The sequence below is a fragment of the Benincasa hispida genome, chromosome 11 (genome assembly GCF_009727055.1).
Source record: "Benincasa hispida cultivar B227 chromosome 11, ASM972705v1, whole genome shotgun sequence".
In the NCBI taxonomy this organism is placed as follows: domain Eukaryota; kingdom Viridiplantae; phylum Streptophyta; class Magnoliopsida; order Cucurbitales; family Cucurbitaceae; genus Benincasa; species Benincasa hispida.
The window spans coordinates 1,086,976-1,101,897 of NC_052359.1; positions in this window are offsets into that span (position 1 = coordinate 1,086,976).

The following is a 14,922-nucleotide window of genomic DNA, read 5'->3' on the forward strand; positions in this document are numbered from 1 at the left end:
AATCCTCCAAAACTTAAAAGTTCCATTGTTGCTCTCTCTAAGTTCCCAATTTTTCTTTTCACCTTATTCTTGAGAGAGTGTAGGATAAACTTGTTGAGTGCTTAAACTTATAAATCTACTCTAGTGAGAGTTGTATTGTATTCTTCAAAAATTCCAACATTTGTAACGGTTTGATCCTAAACCGTGGAAAGGATCAGGTTTGCTCTTGAACCCATAAAAGGAGCGGTAGTGTAACGGTTGGACTCTAATCCGTGGAAAGAGTCAGAAAGATTTTATTCAAATTCCCACTTGGGAAGTGGAGTAGGTCGAGTTTGACCGAAACACTAAAAAAATTATGGTGTCTTCTTCTCTAACTCTTTCCATTTTATTTTTGCAATTAATTTAAGCAATTTATTGTATGTTTTAGTTTGTTCTTTTTTATTTACTAAAATTTGATAGAATTAAATTATCACATTTTTGTCATCTTATTTGTTACATAAATTGAATTTTTCTTACTATAAAAAGTCTATTAATTAGTTTAATTGGGTTGATTTAGAAAAAAAAGTTTAATTAAATCCTATTCACCCCTCTAGGTTGCAATATCGATCCAACATGTATTACGAAATGTCTAATCATCCTAGAAGAAGTATACAGGAGGGTATTTAATCAATTTTTCGATGCTTTTCTAAATCATGAATTTTTAAGATTCTCATGTCGGGCATCTTTTAGTAATATTTTTGCATTTCGTTATTTTATGTATTTTTTGTCTTTTTTTTTTTTTTTTTTTTTTTTTTTTGTTTTTTAATTTATCTCAATTTTTCTTGTATGTATGCAATATGCGACCACGATGACAATGGGAAGATAAAGAAGGATGGAGAAGAAGAGAGGTGTAGAAAGGAATAAAGGTTTATTTTTAAAAAAAAAAATTGGTATTAAAAATATTTTTTTTTTATAAAAAAATATCACATAAAGCTTTCTATTGGCTACCTAATAGAAAACTAACTGCATGGACAAGAAAACTACATGTCTAAAATTCATAGATTAAAATATTAAGTTTGAAAACTCAAGGATTTAAATGAAATCAAATCCAAGTTCCATAAACTATAAATATTATATTTTTAATAAATATATGTATGATACAAAATTAACCAAAGTATCACCAAACTTTAGAAAATAAAAAAGTTTCTTAAGTGAAACCAAGAATATACAAAATAAAAAAAAATTAATTTTATGTCAATAGATCATAGATATATGCAAAATGGTTTAAAAAAATTAATTGATTCAAGTAATCATATAAAATTAAATTTTATGTCTAAGAAAATTAAAAAAAATAAAATAATAATGAAAAGCTAAGTAGATTGAAATGGAAAATTTAAGAAAATAATGGAAACAAAATTAAAACTTTAAAAAGAATCTACTGTAAAATTTCTAATAGACACAAAATTAAAAATTTACGTGTTTATTATACATTTTGAAAGTTGAGCAAATAGACATGAACTTTCTGTTTATGACTAAATTTATATAAAAAAAATGTATGAAAGTAAAATTCTGAATAATGTATGAAAATTGTCAAATTCTCAATTCATAAATTAACTTTACTCTGAGTAATGCATCAAAGTCAATTCTTTCCTAAAAGGAAAAAAAAAAAGTCATTTCTTTCCTCTTGAATTTGTCAAGCATATAATGCAAATAAATAACTTGTACAAGCTTTGAAATTTTCTTTTCTCACTTCCATATATTGTAAAATAATATATACTCACTAATACAACTATAATTTTGATTTTTGAGAATTCTACCCCTTATTAATTCTATATTTTTAAGATTATAATAGTGTATTTGGATTAATATTTGAAAAAAAAAATTAAAACAAAAAACAGAACGAAGACTAAATTACAAAAAGTATTCCTTATTTTTGTTATTTATTTCAGAATCTCTAGTTTTTTAAATTACAATATTATTCTTGACCCTTTATATTAATGATTATAAACTTTTAGTAGAAATCTGTTAGAATTTTGGATGAAAATTGTGATCTGAAATAATGTGACATAGTTTAAGTTTTAATTTTTATTTTAGGTGACTATCACATCGTTCTAGATTCTTATTTTCATTTGACAGTCTAACATAAATTTCTACTCTAGTTGTAGTTTTAAAATGTTTATAAAAAATAAATTGTAATATTGTAACTTAAACAAATAGTAAAGTTTATGGTTATGTACATTTTGTAATTTAGCAAAAAAAAAAAAAAAATCAACTAATAATTATTTATTACATTAATAAAAGTAATGTACCTTGGATGTGTATTAGGTGTTATCTCTTTCTCTCATATTCATCGATGGTAAATTTTTTTAGCACACTGCCTTGCGTCTAAAGTTTTAGAGGAGCGTGAGTCTTTCTTTCTTGCTATTTCTTACTCTGAATAGTTTTCTATGTTTGTTTCTCGTGAGGTAATCCTTTAGTTTATCTATTCTGTTTTGTTTGTATTGTTCTAAAAATAAATAAATAAACATACCTATTTTTTTTTCTTTCTAAATTGGACTTAATAAAAGAACTATTACTTGCTATAATCATTAGAAAAATTGCATTCTAAAAATAAGAGAAAATATTTTCATATATTAGGAAAAGATATTGCCAAATAATCATTAGGTAGCATTAAAATTTTAAAAACATTGTTTTGGTAACAATTTCTTGTAAAAATGTTCTTCTTTTCTACCAACTATAGAACTATCCAATTTTAAAAGTACTTGAATTGCCTGTCATATTAATATTTAAACTATAATAATCATAATTAAATGATTAATTAGTTAGGTTGTGATTAACTTAGAATTGAAAGGTTCCACACATCTTTGAAATGGACTTTTCGTATGAACATAAACAAATGGATTTACATTAATTTCAAATTGACGTAAAAGAATTGTCAAACTTACAAATTGATTATTTAAAGGGATAAAAGTCAATTTTTTTTTCATCTTGGATTTATTATTTTGACATATCAATTGAACAAATAAAATTACCAAAATTGCATTTAAAAATTATTAAAGAAAAAAGGGTCTAAATAATGAATTGACTAATAAGTTATTCCAACAAATCAATGACATTTATTATCATGAAAAAGGAAAAGTTGTGATTATTATTATAAATATTATAGAAAATAAATGTCCATTGGATGCTCATGTTTAATGTGTATTGACCACGTATCATGTCTCCATTTTTCAAAGCACGTGTCTTATAAATACTCGTTATTAGTGTCCATGTAATCTACCTCATATTTGCCAAATTGCCTATAGTGGCGTATAGTGGGTTTTGAAACATACACATTGAGCAAATTCTAAAAAAATTTGAGAAAGTGGAGAAATCCATAATTTGTATTTTATTTACTTTTGTTATTTATTTTATTTTATATATTTATTTATTTATTTTAATATTATATTTTATTGCATTCGTGTTCTCGTTGTGCTCCTCAAATTCACAACATGTTATCAGCACGAGTCCTCATCGTTTTCCTCGCTAAAGGTAGGTCTTAAAGGTATGTTGGTTTTTCCTCTACGTTATAATTATCAATTTAATGTTATTTTGCATATTTAATATCTATTAAACTTCTAACATAAATACAATATTTTATGATAGTGTTGCCATGAAAATTTTCATAAAACTAGAATTTTTCGCCCTTGATATTAACGATGATAATTATTTGTCATGGATGCTTGATGCCGAAATCCACCTGGATGCTATGAATCTTGGAGAGACTATTAAAGAAGGAAATACAATATCCAGTCAAGTCAAAGCAAAAGTTATGATTTTTCTTTGTCGTCATTTCCACAAGGGATTGAAAATTGAGTATCTTACAATAAAAGATCTCTGTATCTTGTAGAAAAAAATTTGAAAGAGAGGTATGATTATCAAAAAGTAGTTATTCTTCCTAAAGCTTATTATGAGTGGATGCACTTGAGACTACAAGGTTTCAAATAAGTATGTAATTACAATTCCAAATTATTTAAAATCAGTTCGAAATTGTTGTTATGAGGAGAGAAAAATATTGATGCTTATATATTAGAGAAAACATTTTCTACATTTTATGTCTCAAATATGCTCCTGCAACAGCAATATTGAGAGAAGGATTTTAAACAATATTCTGAATTAATTTCATGTCTTCTCATAGCCGAACAAAATAACAAGTTATTGATGAAAAATCATGAATCTCAACTAACCGGACGACACCATTTACTGAAGTGAATAATATGATTTTTAATAATAGTCGTGATTGAGGTTGAGGTCGAGGTTGTGACCGTGATAGAGGAAGAAATAAATTTATTTTTGGGTAGTCGTTCTAATCATCCAAATTTCAAAAAAATCACACAAAATGATTATCACAAAGAAAAAACTCCACAAAATAAGAGTTCGAAAAGTGTTGAAAATAAATGCTTCTGATGCGGAATAATTGGGCATTGGTCACGTACCTGTCGTACTCAAAATACTTAGTTGATCTTTATCAAGTCTCCAGCAAGGAAAAAGAGAAAAATGTTGAAGCAAATTTTGCATACTAGGATAATGACATATTTGGCCCATCCCATAACAAATTTAGATGTGGTGGACTTTTTTAATCTCTTGAAGAGAAAATCGGCAGAATTGATGGAACATCAGGTGTTTCATTTGACTTTGAAAATATCTAGATTTAATGTTTTTTTTCTTCTCTTAGTAGATGTTAACCTTTGTATATTCCAATGGTTGTTTTTCTTATTATAATTATTTTATTTTAATGAAGAAATCTGGATCATTTTCATATGTTAATGACTAAAAAATGAGTAAAGAAGATCTATGTCTGGTAGACAGCAACTATACATACAATACTTACAAGTAGAAAATATTTTTCCAAACTGACAATGCTGGAAGCAAAAGTCAATACAATATCAAGTTTTGCAAACTTGATTGAAGGCTTTAGAAAAGTAAATATTATTTTGCCTAGAAGAACAAAATTTACAATTGACAATGCATTGTTCTCTAGTCAATCAAAGAGAAATCTACTTAGTTTTAAAGATATACGTTACAATGGTTATTATATTGAGACTGATAGTAAGAATAATGTGGAATATTTATATCATATCTATTGTCTCAATGAAAAACGTATACTGGAAGAGTTGCCTGCTTTATCTTCTGGATTATATTATACTCATATATGAGTAATTGAAATATATGCAATAATGAACCTGAAGTTCATGAATCCAAACATATTTACAATTTGGCATGACTGATTGGGCCATCCAAGATCTATAATAATTAGGAGAATTATTAAGAATTCAAATGGACATCCATTGAAGAGCCAGAAGATACTTCAATCTAATGAATTATTATGTGATGCTTACTCTCAAGGAAAATTGATAACTAAACCATCACCAGCTAAAGTGGGGATTGAATCACTTACATTTTTAAAACGAATTCATGATGATATATGTGGACCTATTAACCCACCTAGTGGATCATTTAGATATTTTATGGTATTAATAGACGCATCTAACAGATGGTCACATGTGTGCTTATTACCAAGTCGAAATCTTGCATTTGCAAGATTACTTCCTCAAATAATTATGTTAAGAGCACAATTTTCTGATTATACAATTAAGACCATTCATCTTGATAATGCTGGTGAATTTACATCCCAAGTTTTTTATAATTATTGTATGTCAATTGGGATAAGTGTTGAACATCCTGTAGCTCATGTTCATACACAAAATGGTTGAGCAGAATCATTCAAAAAATATTTGCAGTTAATTGCTAGACCATTGCTTATGAGAGGTACGCTTCCTACATGTGTGAGGGCATGCTATTTTGCATAATGCGTCACTTGTACGTATTAGTCCAGTAGCTTATCATAAGTACTCGCCATTACAATTAGCTTATGACCATGAGCCAAATATTTTCCATCTGAGAATTTTTGGATGTGCAGTATATGTTCCAATTGCTCCACCACAAAGTACTAAGATGGGTCCTCAAAGGAGGTTAGGAATATATGTTATAATTCCTCATCAATGATCAAATAACATGAACCCTTGACAAGTGATGTACACAATTTGCTTATTATCATTTTAATGAGACAAATTTTCTAATATTAGGGGGAGAAATTAAGAAGTTAGAAAAAGAAATTACATGGAATTCGTTATTGTTTCATTTAGATCCCCATACAGATCAATGTGAACTTGAAGTTCAGAAGATAATTTATTTGCAAAATATAGCAAATCATTTATCAGATGCACTTATAGACGCAAAGAAAGTAACTAAATCATATATACCAACTGCAAATGTTCCATAAAAAATTGATATCCCAACACAACAAGTTGTAACTAATGAGTTTGGAACATGCTAGAAGCATGGTAGACCAGTGGGTTCCAAAGATAAAAATCTCGAAAAAGAAAAATAATTAATAGTCAAGAAGACTTAGTTGAGGATGTAAATACCCATAAAAAAAATCCTTGACATGACTAGTGAAGAAGGTGAAATACCTAAAGATAATAATGAGATTTCAATAAACTATGTCATGACATGAAAAAGATGAAACCAAACTCATGTAGTTATTGATAACATTTTTACGTATAATGTTACTCTTGATATTATATCTGAAAATGAGGATTCTGAACTAAAACTGTGGAAGAATATTGACATAGAAAATATTGGCTTCGGTAGAAAGAAGCAATCGAGGCAGAATTAAACTCACTTTCAAAATGTCAAGTTTTTGTACTAGTAGTCCGAACACCAGAAGGTGTCAAATCTGTGAGATAGAAATTGGTATTTATGAGAAAAAAAATAAAAATAATGTGGTCAAAAGAAATAAAATAAGACTATTTGCACAAGGTTTTTTACAAGGACCTGGTATTAATTACAAGGAGACGTATTCTTTGGTAGTGGATGCAATTATATTAAGATATTTAATCGGTCTGATTGTGTATGAAAATTTGGACATGCATCTTATGGATGTAGTAACAACATATTTATATGGATCTCTTGATAATAATATTTATATGAGAATTCCATAAGGATTTAAGGTACCTGAAACATATAAATCAAATTCCCGGGAATTGTATTTAATAAAGTTACAGAGATCATTATATGGATTGAACAATCTGGACGAATGTGGTACAATCACCTAAGTGGATATTTATTGAAAGAAGGATATCAAAAAATCCAATATGTCTATGTGTTTTTATAAAGAAATCAAAGTCAAGATTTGCTATTATAATTATATATATTGACGACTTAAATATTATTGGAACTTCTGAAGAGCTCTCAGATGCAATAGAATATCTTAATAAATAATTTGAGATGAAATATCTTGGAAAAAATAAAATTTTGCCTTGGCTTGCAAATTGAACATTTAGCAAATGAGATATTTGTTCATCGGTCAACTTATACAAAAAAAAAGTTTTGAAAATGTTATATATGGACAAAGCACATCCATTGAACATTCTAATATAAGTTTGTTCATTAGATGTGAGGAAATATATATTTCAACTTCGAGATGATAATGAAGAACTTCTTGGTCCTGAAGTATCATGGCTCAGTACGATTGGTGCACTCATGTATCTTGCTAATAATACAATACTAGATATTGTATTTTCAGTAAATTTATTAGCAAGATACAGTTATTCTCCAACTAATTAAAGACATTGGAACAGAATTAAGCATATACTTCTTTATCTCCGATGAACGATTGATATGAGTTTGTTTTATTCAAATAAATCGAATTTTGATCTGGTTGGTTATGCAGATTCTGAATATTTATCTGATCCACACAAATCTAGATCTCAAACGGTTATCTATTCACATATGGAGGAACTGCTATATCCATGGTGATTGATGAAACAGGCCATAACAATCACTTCCTCAAATCATGCTGAAATTCTTTCAATTCATAAGGCTAGTTGAGAATGTGTATGACTAAGATCAATGATTCAGCACATATGTGGAACATATAGTTTGTCTTCTAAGAAAAATCTTCCAACAATATTATATGAAGATAACACAACATGAATATCTCAAATCAAAGGAGGATATATTAAAGGATATAGAACAAAACATATTTCACCAAAACTTTTCTATACTCATAATCTTGAAGAAAATTGTGACATCATTATATAACAAATTTGTTCAAAGGATAACCTGATAGACTTATTTACAAAGTCATTACCTACAACAACATTTGAAAAATTGGTGCACAATATTGGAATGTGACGACTCGGAGATCTCAAATGATGTTTCCATGAGGAGGAGTAAATATATCGTATTCTTTTTAAGAGTATTAGATTAAAAAGAATACGATATATTTAAAAGTAACTACCATTATATATATACTATTTTTCCTTCACTAGGATTTTTTTCTCAAAGAGTTTTTTCCTAGTAAGATTTTAACGAGGCATATTTCGTGTATATATATATATATATATATATATATATGGGCATCTAAGGGGGAGTATTATAAATATTATAGAAAATAGATGCCCATTAGATGCTCATGTTAATGTCCATTGATCATGTGTCATGCCCCAATTTTCCAAAGTGTTGTCCATGTGTCTTATAAATACTCATTCTTAGTGTTCATGTAATCCACCTATTACTTGTCATATTGTGACATTTGGTGAGTTTTGAAAAACACACTCATTAGGCAAATTCTAAAAAGTTTAGAGAAAGTGGATATATCCATAATTTGTTATTGTATTTACTTTTGTTATTTATTTTATATATATAATATATATTATATATATATATATATATATTTATACAATGTTTAATTTATTTTTAATTTTGATTTATTCCATATATTTATATTATATTTATTTATTTTAATATTATATTTTATTGAAATCCGTGTTTCCATTGTGCTCTCCAAATTCACAATAATTATTGCATTATTGGTGGAACAATAAAGTGGAATTGTATTTGAAATTTTTATTTGAATTTATTTTGTAGAATGAAGGAAATGAGGTTTTCAGATAAAATAGAAAACACTCTGTCTAGTGAGAAAATAAGATAATTTTTTTTAGTACAATAGAGAAGGATTCAAACTACAATTCTTTTGGACTCTAATATATCTATATGTCAATTGAGTTATGTTCGTTTTGACTATAAAATGGGATAATTATACCTTAGTTCAATTGTGAATGTGATCGAAAACTATATATTATTGAAATTAGTTAAATTACAAATTTGGTCGATCTCTATGATTTGAAGAAAGTTAGAATTTGGTATTTATAGTTTGATAAAAGTTTCATAAATAGTCCTTGTAATATAAACTATTCATGAAGAATTTTATCAAACTATAGGATCTATTTATGAATTTTTATCAAATCATAAGGATTACCTTTCAACTTTTAAAATTATATTTTAGTTCAAATGTGAATGTTATTGAAACTTATATATTATTGAAACTAGTTAAATTACAAGTTTGATCTCTATCATTTAAAGAAAGTTAGAATTTAATTTTTATAAGATAAGAATTTCATAAGTAGTCCCTACAATATAGGGATTATTTATGAGGAATTTTATCAAATTATAGAGACTATTTATGAAATTTTATCAAATTATAAAGATTAAATTTCAATTTTTAAAATTATAGAGATTAAATTCTAACCTTCTCTAAATTATAGAAATCTAATATATTATTTAAGATGGTCAAACGCATTTGACCAAGCACACAAATTAAGATAAATATGATGAAATTTTTCAATCGACACACGTGCCCATTTGGACCCATTTGAAATCTTAATATTATTACTTTTAGCTACTTTGACTCATTTTTATATACATAACGTGTTTATATATAAATTACAAGATTATTCGATAAACTTTTGGAGATGTTTGACGTCCAAGTTTGACATCGTAAAACTTAATAATATTTAGCATGAAAGTTTAGAATAATAACTTAACAAGTTTTTAAAAAATCGTGTTTCAAGTGCATGTGTATAGAAATATGGGTATAAAAAGTCTTTTATTTGGAGCCTAATTTAAAAGTGTAGATTTGAAAATTTTCTATTTGTCAAATATTTAATTTTATTGGATAAATAGTTTTTGTAGGCAAAATAGGTTGGAAAAAAAACACAACTATAATCTAACCTCTTCATCACGATGATGGAGAGAATGCTATTTAGAAAAACATCTTTTCAAATCAAAGAGCAGCTCTAAAAGGATGCTAAAGTCATGAAGGCATGAGTCATTTTGTTCACCTCACGAGGGACATAACAAAAACAGGAGGCATTAATAGAATTGTGCCCACAAAAGAAAGGTCCTTAATAAAGTTTTGAATATTAGAAATATAAGAATCCACCACATTTATGAGATTAATGACCTTCAATGTGTCAGATTCGATAACTAAGGGGCAAATTGGACCTGTTCCATTCCTGATTAATAGCAATTAGACCCTCCATTATGGTCTCCACTTCCAAAATATCGATACCTTACTTCCTTTGAGTGAATTTACATTCGTATAGAAGGACAAGACCATTATGAAGACGAACCATCCATCTGATCCCCCTCTACTCAAGTGTTTATCTAGGCTTTTGGATGGGAGGTATAGTACATGAGTGGTAAAAAAACTGGGAAATATGCATTTTCTCTTGGATCATCCTATTGCATTCTCCATTTTTTTTTTCTTACTTGAATTTTCTTTGATCTCATACTTGGAATTTAATTTAGGGATAAATCTCTGCATTTCTGGTAGGCACTCTTGCTTAGTTGGTGTAATTTTCTGGAAACAAGAAATTGTTGAAAAATGATTAAGTTCCATTTTCTGTAAAAGCTAGTGGAAGAGTGATTTCCTTCATGGCATTTACACTTGTGCATGATCTATTTTCATTATAAACCTGTTTAATTAGTATGCTTGGTCTGGTTGCCTATGAAATCTAAAATGGAAAAATAACTCCTCCACTGAAGTTATTGTTTGAACTCTTTATTAGATTTAAATGAAGTTGCAATTTTGTTTACAAATTTTGAAGTATGGATTTATATTTTGAAGTTATTCTTTTTCGACTCTTGTAAATCTTGATATTTATCATATTTTTCTCAACTGTGTTGTCGATTGTTGTGTCATACTTAAAAATTTCTCAAGGTTCTAATTTCTCAAGGTTCTGGCGGAAGGTTGAGTTTTGACAATGAAGCTAGTAGCTATAGTGGAGGAGCAACAGCTCAAACCTTACTTGATTACAAGCAATTCAATTAATTTTTAGTGGAATGAGTCAGCAGCTTGATTAAAGAGATTATTAGCCTTTTTTTCTTTCTCTCAGCTGATGAGAATATTATAAATTCAAGTTTGTTAGAACTATTATTTTGTAAGCATGAATTTTGTTATTCTCTTTGAGCGTTGACTATTATTAGTACCTTGTGAGCAATATATTTTTTGTGTTTGTTGAGATCTTAATATATAAAAATAAGTAAGATTTCATTTTGTATATGTATAGGTAAAAAAAAAAATTGATTTGCATGTGTAAGCAAAAAAATATATTATTTGAATAACAAAACGATGACAAGCATTTAATATTGGACAATAAAAGTAGGAAAGCTGACATTGAAGATAATGTTCAATGTCAGTTGAAAATCGTGAAGATAGTATTCAATGTTGGTTGAAAATTGACATTGAAGATAATTGACATTGAAATCTTGGTCATCTATAATGTCAGTTTAAAACCAACATTAAAGTCAACCAACATTGAAGACTTTTTATAACACGATCTTCAATGTCGATTGTAGTACCTCTATAATGTCAGTTTTAAACCGACATTAAAGCCCAGTTTTGTAGTAGTAACCATTCTTTACCATTTTGTGTCAACATTGAGCTTCCAAAGCCAACATTCAAGGGGACCCAACAAAGATGGGCACGATTTGAGGGGGGAAGGAAGAGACAAAATAGGTTAGATAGGGAGCCACCTAAGCATGTCATTGGACCCATTCGATTCAGTCAACTACTTCTTTCAATTGAGATTATGAAAATTTCAACCTCAAGAAAATTGTGTTTCAATAGATCTACAAGCACCATAGGATAATCAACACGCAATCTAGCTCCTCCCTAGAACACGAAGATCTCTACAAATCCTAGTAGTCGAGTTTGAAGTCATTCAACCCTTACCAACACCAAGTAAGCCAACATAAGGTGGCATGAAAAGATCTCAAATCTTTCGGGAAAACTTACACTCCCACATTGAATGTAGACTCCTTATGGCACCAGCAAATAGAACAAAGGAGTTAATTTTTTTTTTTAAATGGTTAGATTTTAGCTAGAATGGTTAACTTTTTGTTATTAAATTTGTCATTTTAACTGCTTATTATTGTTGTTTCGATATAGTTAGATTAAAAACATATGTCCATGTGTATAATGGATTATTAAAAATAAGATGTATGGGAATAATAGATATTTGTGTTTGATTTTACATATATCTAACAAGTTTATCAACAATGAATTTTACCTCTAATAAATCTTTGACCTATACAACATTAAAAAAAAAAAAAAAAAAAAACCTTAACATGTTGATTAGATACAAAATCACATGTCTAATAATACTATAATCTTTCAACTATGTATCTAATAAGTTAATGAGTTAAATAATTATTGAATAGGTCATTAAACATAAAATTTTTGAATGTTTATGAATTTAGGGTTAAAATTGACAAATTAAAAGTTAAGAGTGAAAATTGAGAATAACTTGATGCAAAATGATTTTTCCCAAAATTAAAAATATATAGTTGTCCTAGTATGAAATATATTTATATAATTATAAAGAATAAAAATATAAATCAAGTTATAGTTTGCATCATATCATAAAATAGTATCATTATCATGAAAATACTAATCAAATCCATCAGCCTAAAATGAACATTGATCAACTGGTTTAGATATTATATTTTTAATCAAAATGTCAGAGATTTAAACTCTCATCCTCACATGTCAAATTAAAAAAAGATCATTTGCAAATGTAGTAATTAGGTTTAAAATATTAGCAGATACAATATAATGCAAAAGAATTTGCAGATATGAAAAAGATTTAGGTCCAACGATCAAACTCTATCACCAATAGATTTTGTTAATTATTAATCCTAAATTTACTATCCATTACAATTTATTTTTTTTTAAATACATGTCAAATCAAACAATCCATCTAAATTACATAGTCATACAAGACAACTTAGGCATGAAGGTAAGAGATTGACCCAATAAAATATAATAAAAATAATAAAAGGTTAGAGATTTATATTTTTATATCATTATAATTATATAAATATTTCATACTAGGACAACTATATACTTTTAGTTTTGGAAAAATCGTTTTGCATAAACATAAACTTGATAAGTTGTCTCAATTTTCACTCTAAACTTTTAATTCTCTAATTTGAACCCTAAATTCATAAACATCTAATAATTTTATGTTCAATGATCTATTCAACAATTATTTAACTCATGAATTTATTAGATACATAGTTGAAAAATTAGGGTATTATTAGATGTGTGATTTTGGGTATGTTTAGAATATAATTTTAAGTGTTTAAAGATTTTTTTTTTTTTTTTATTTTTAATGTTGTATAGGCCAAAAATGTAATAGAGGTAAAATTAAATGTTCAAAAATTTGTTAGATAACATTTCTATGTAAAACTAAACATATATATCTATTATTTCCATACACCTTATTTTTAATAATCTATTATACACATGGACATATGTTTTTTAATCTAACTATATCAAAATAACAATAACAAATAGTTAAAATAGACAAATTTAAGAACAAAAAAAGTAACTAATTTAAATTCTAGCCATTTTGAAAAGAAAAAGTAACTCCCTTTGTTCTTTTTAAGTACTAAAGATAGAAAGAAGTTTTCCGAGTGCTATGAGGAGTATACTCATCATATAATAGGGGAGTGTAAGTTTTCTCGAAAGATTTGAGACATTTTCATACCATCTTATATTGGCTTACTTGGTATTAGTAAGGATTGAACCGTTGAATGACTCCAAACTTGACTATTAGGATTTGTGGAGATCTTCGTGTTCTAAGGAGGAACTAGATTGCGTGTTGATTATCCTATAGTGATTGTGGAACTATGGAAGAACGATTTTCTTCAAAAAATGAGCTCTTGAGGTCGAAATTCTCATAATCTCAATTAATTGAGAAGTACTTGATTGAGTCGGTTGGGTCTAACGGTGTGCTTAGGTGGCACCCTATCTAGCCCATTTTGTCTCTTCCTTCCTCTCAACCATGCCCATCATTGTTGGATCCTCTTGAATGTTGGCTTTTGAAAATCCAATGTTGACACGAAATGGTTTAATAATAAGGGCATAGGGGGATTGGTTAGATTGTTCATCATCATGATGGTCTTGTACTTCTGTGCGAATGTAAATTCACTCAAAAGAAGCGGGGTATCAATATCTTGGAAGTGAAGATCATAGTGGAGGGTCTGATTGTTATTGATCAGGAATGGAACAAGTCAAATCTAGCCTTAGTTGTCGAATGTGACACACTAAAGGTCATTAATCCCATAAATGTGGTGGATTTTTCTATTTATAATATTTGGAACTTTATTGAGGACAATTCTTTTGCATGACACAATTCTATTAACGCCTCTTGTTTTTGTTATATCCTCATGAGGTGAACAAAGTGACTCATGCCTTGATAATTTTAGCATCCTCTTAGAGTTATTCTTTCATCTGGAAAGATGTTTTTCTAAATAGCATTCTTTCCATCATTCGTGATGAGAAGGTTAGATTATAATTGTGTTTTTTCCCATCTGTTTTACCTTAAATTCATCTTATAACCTTATAATTTCTTTTAATATATATATACACACACATGTATAGATAAGCGAGTCAAAGTAGCTAAAAGTAATAGTAAGAAGAATTCAGATGGGTACAAATGGGCACGTGAGTCAATTGAAAAATTCATCATATTTATCTTAATTTGTGTGCTTGGTCAAATGTGTTTGACC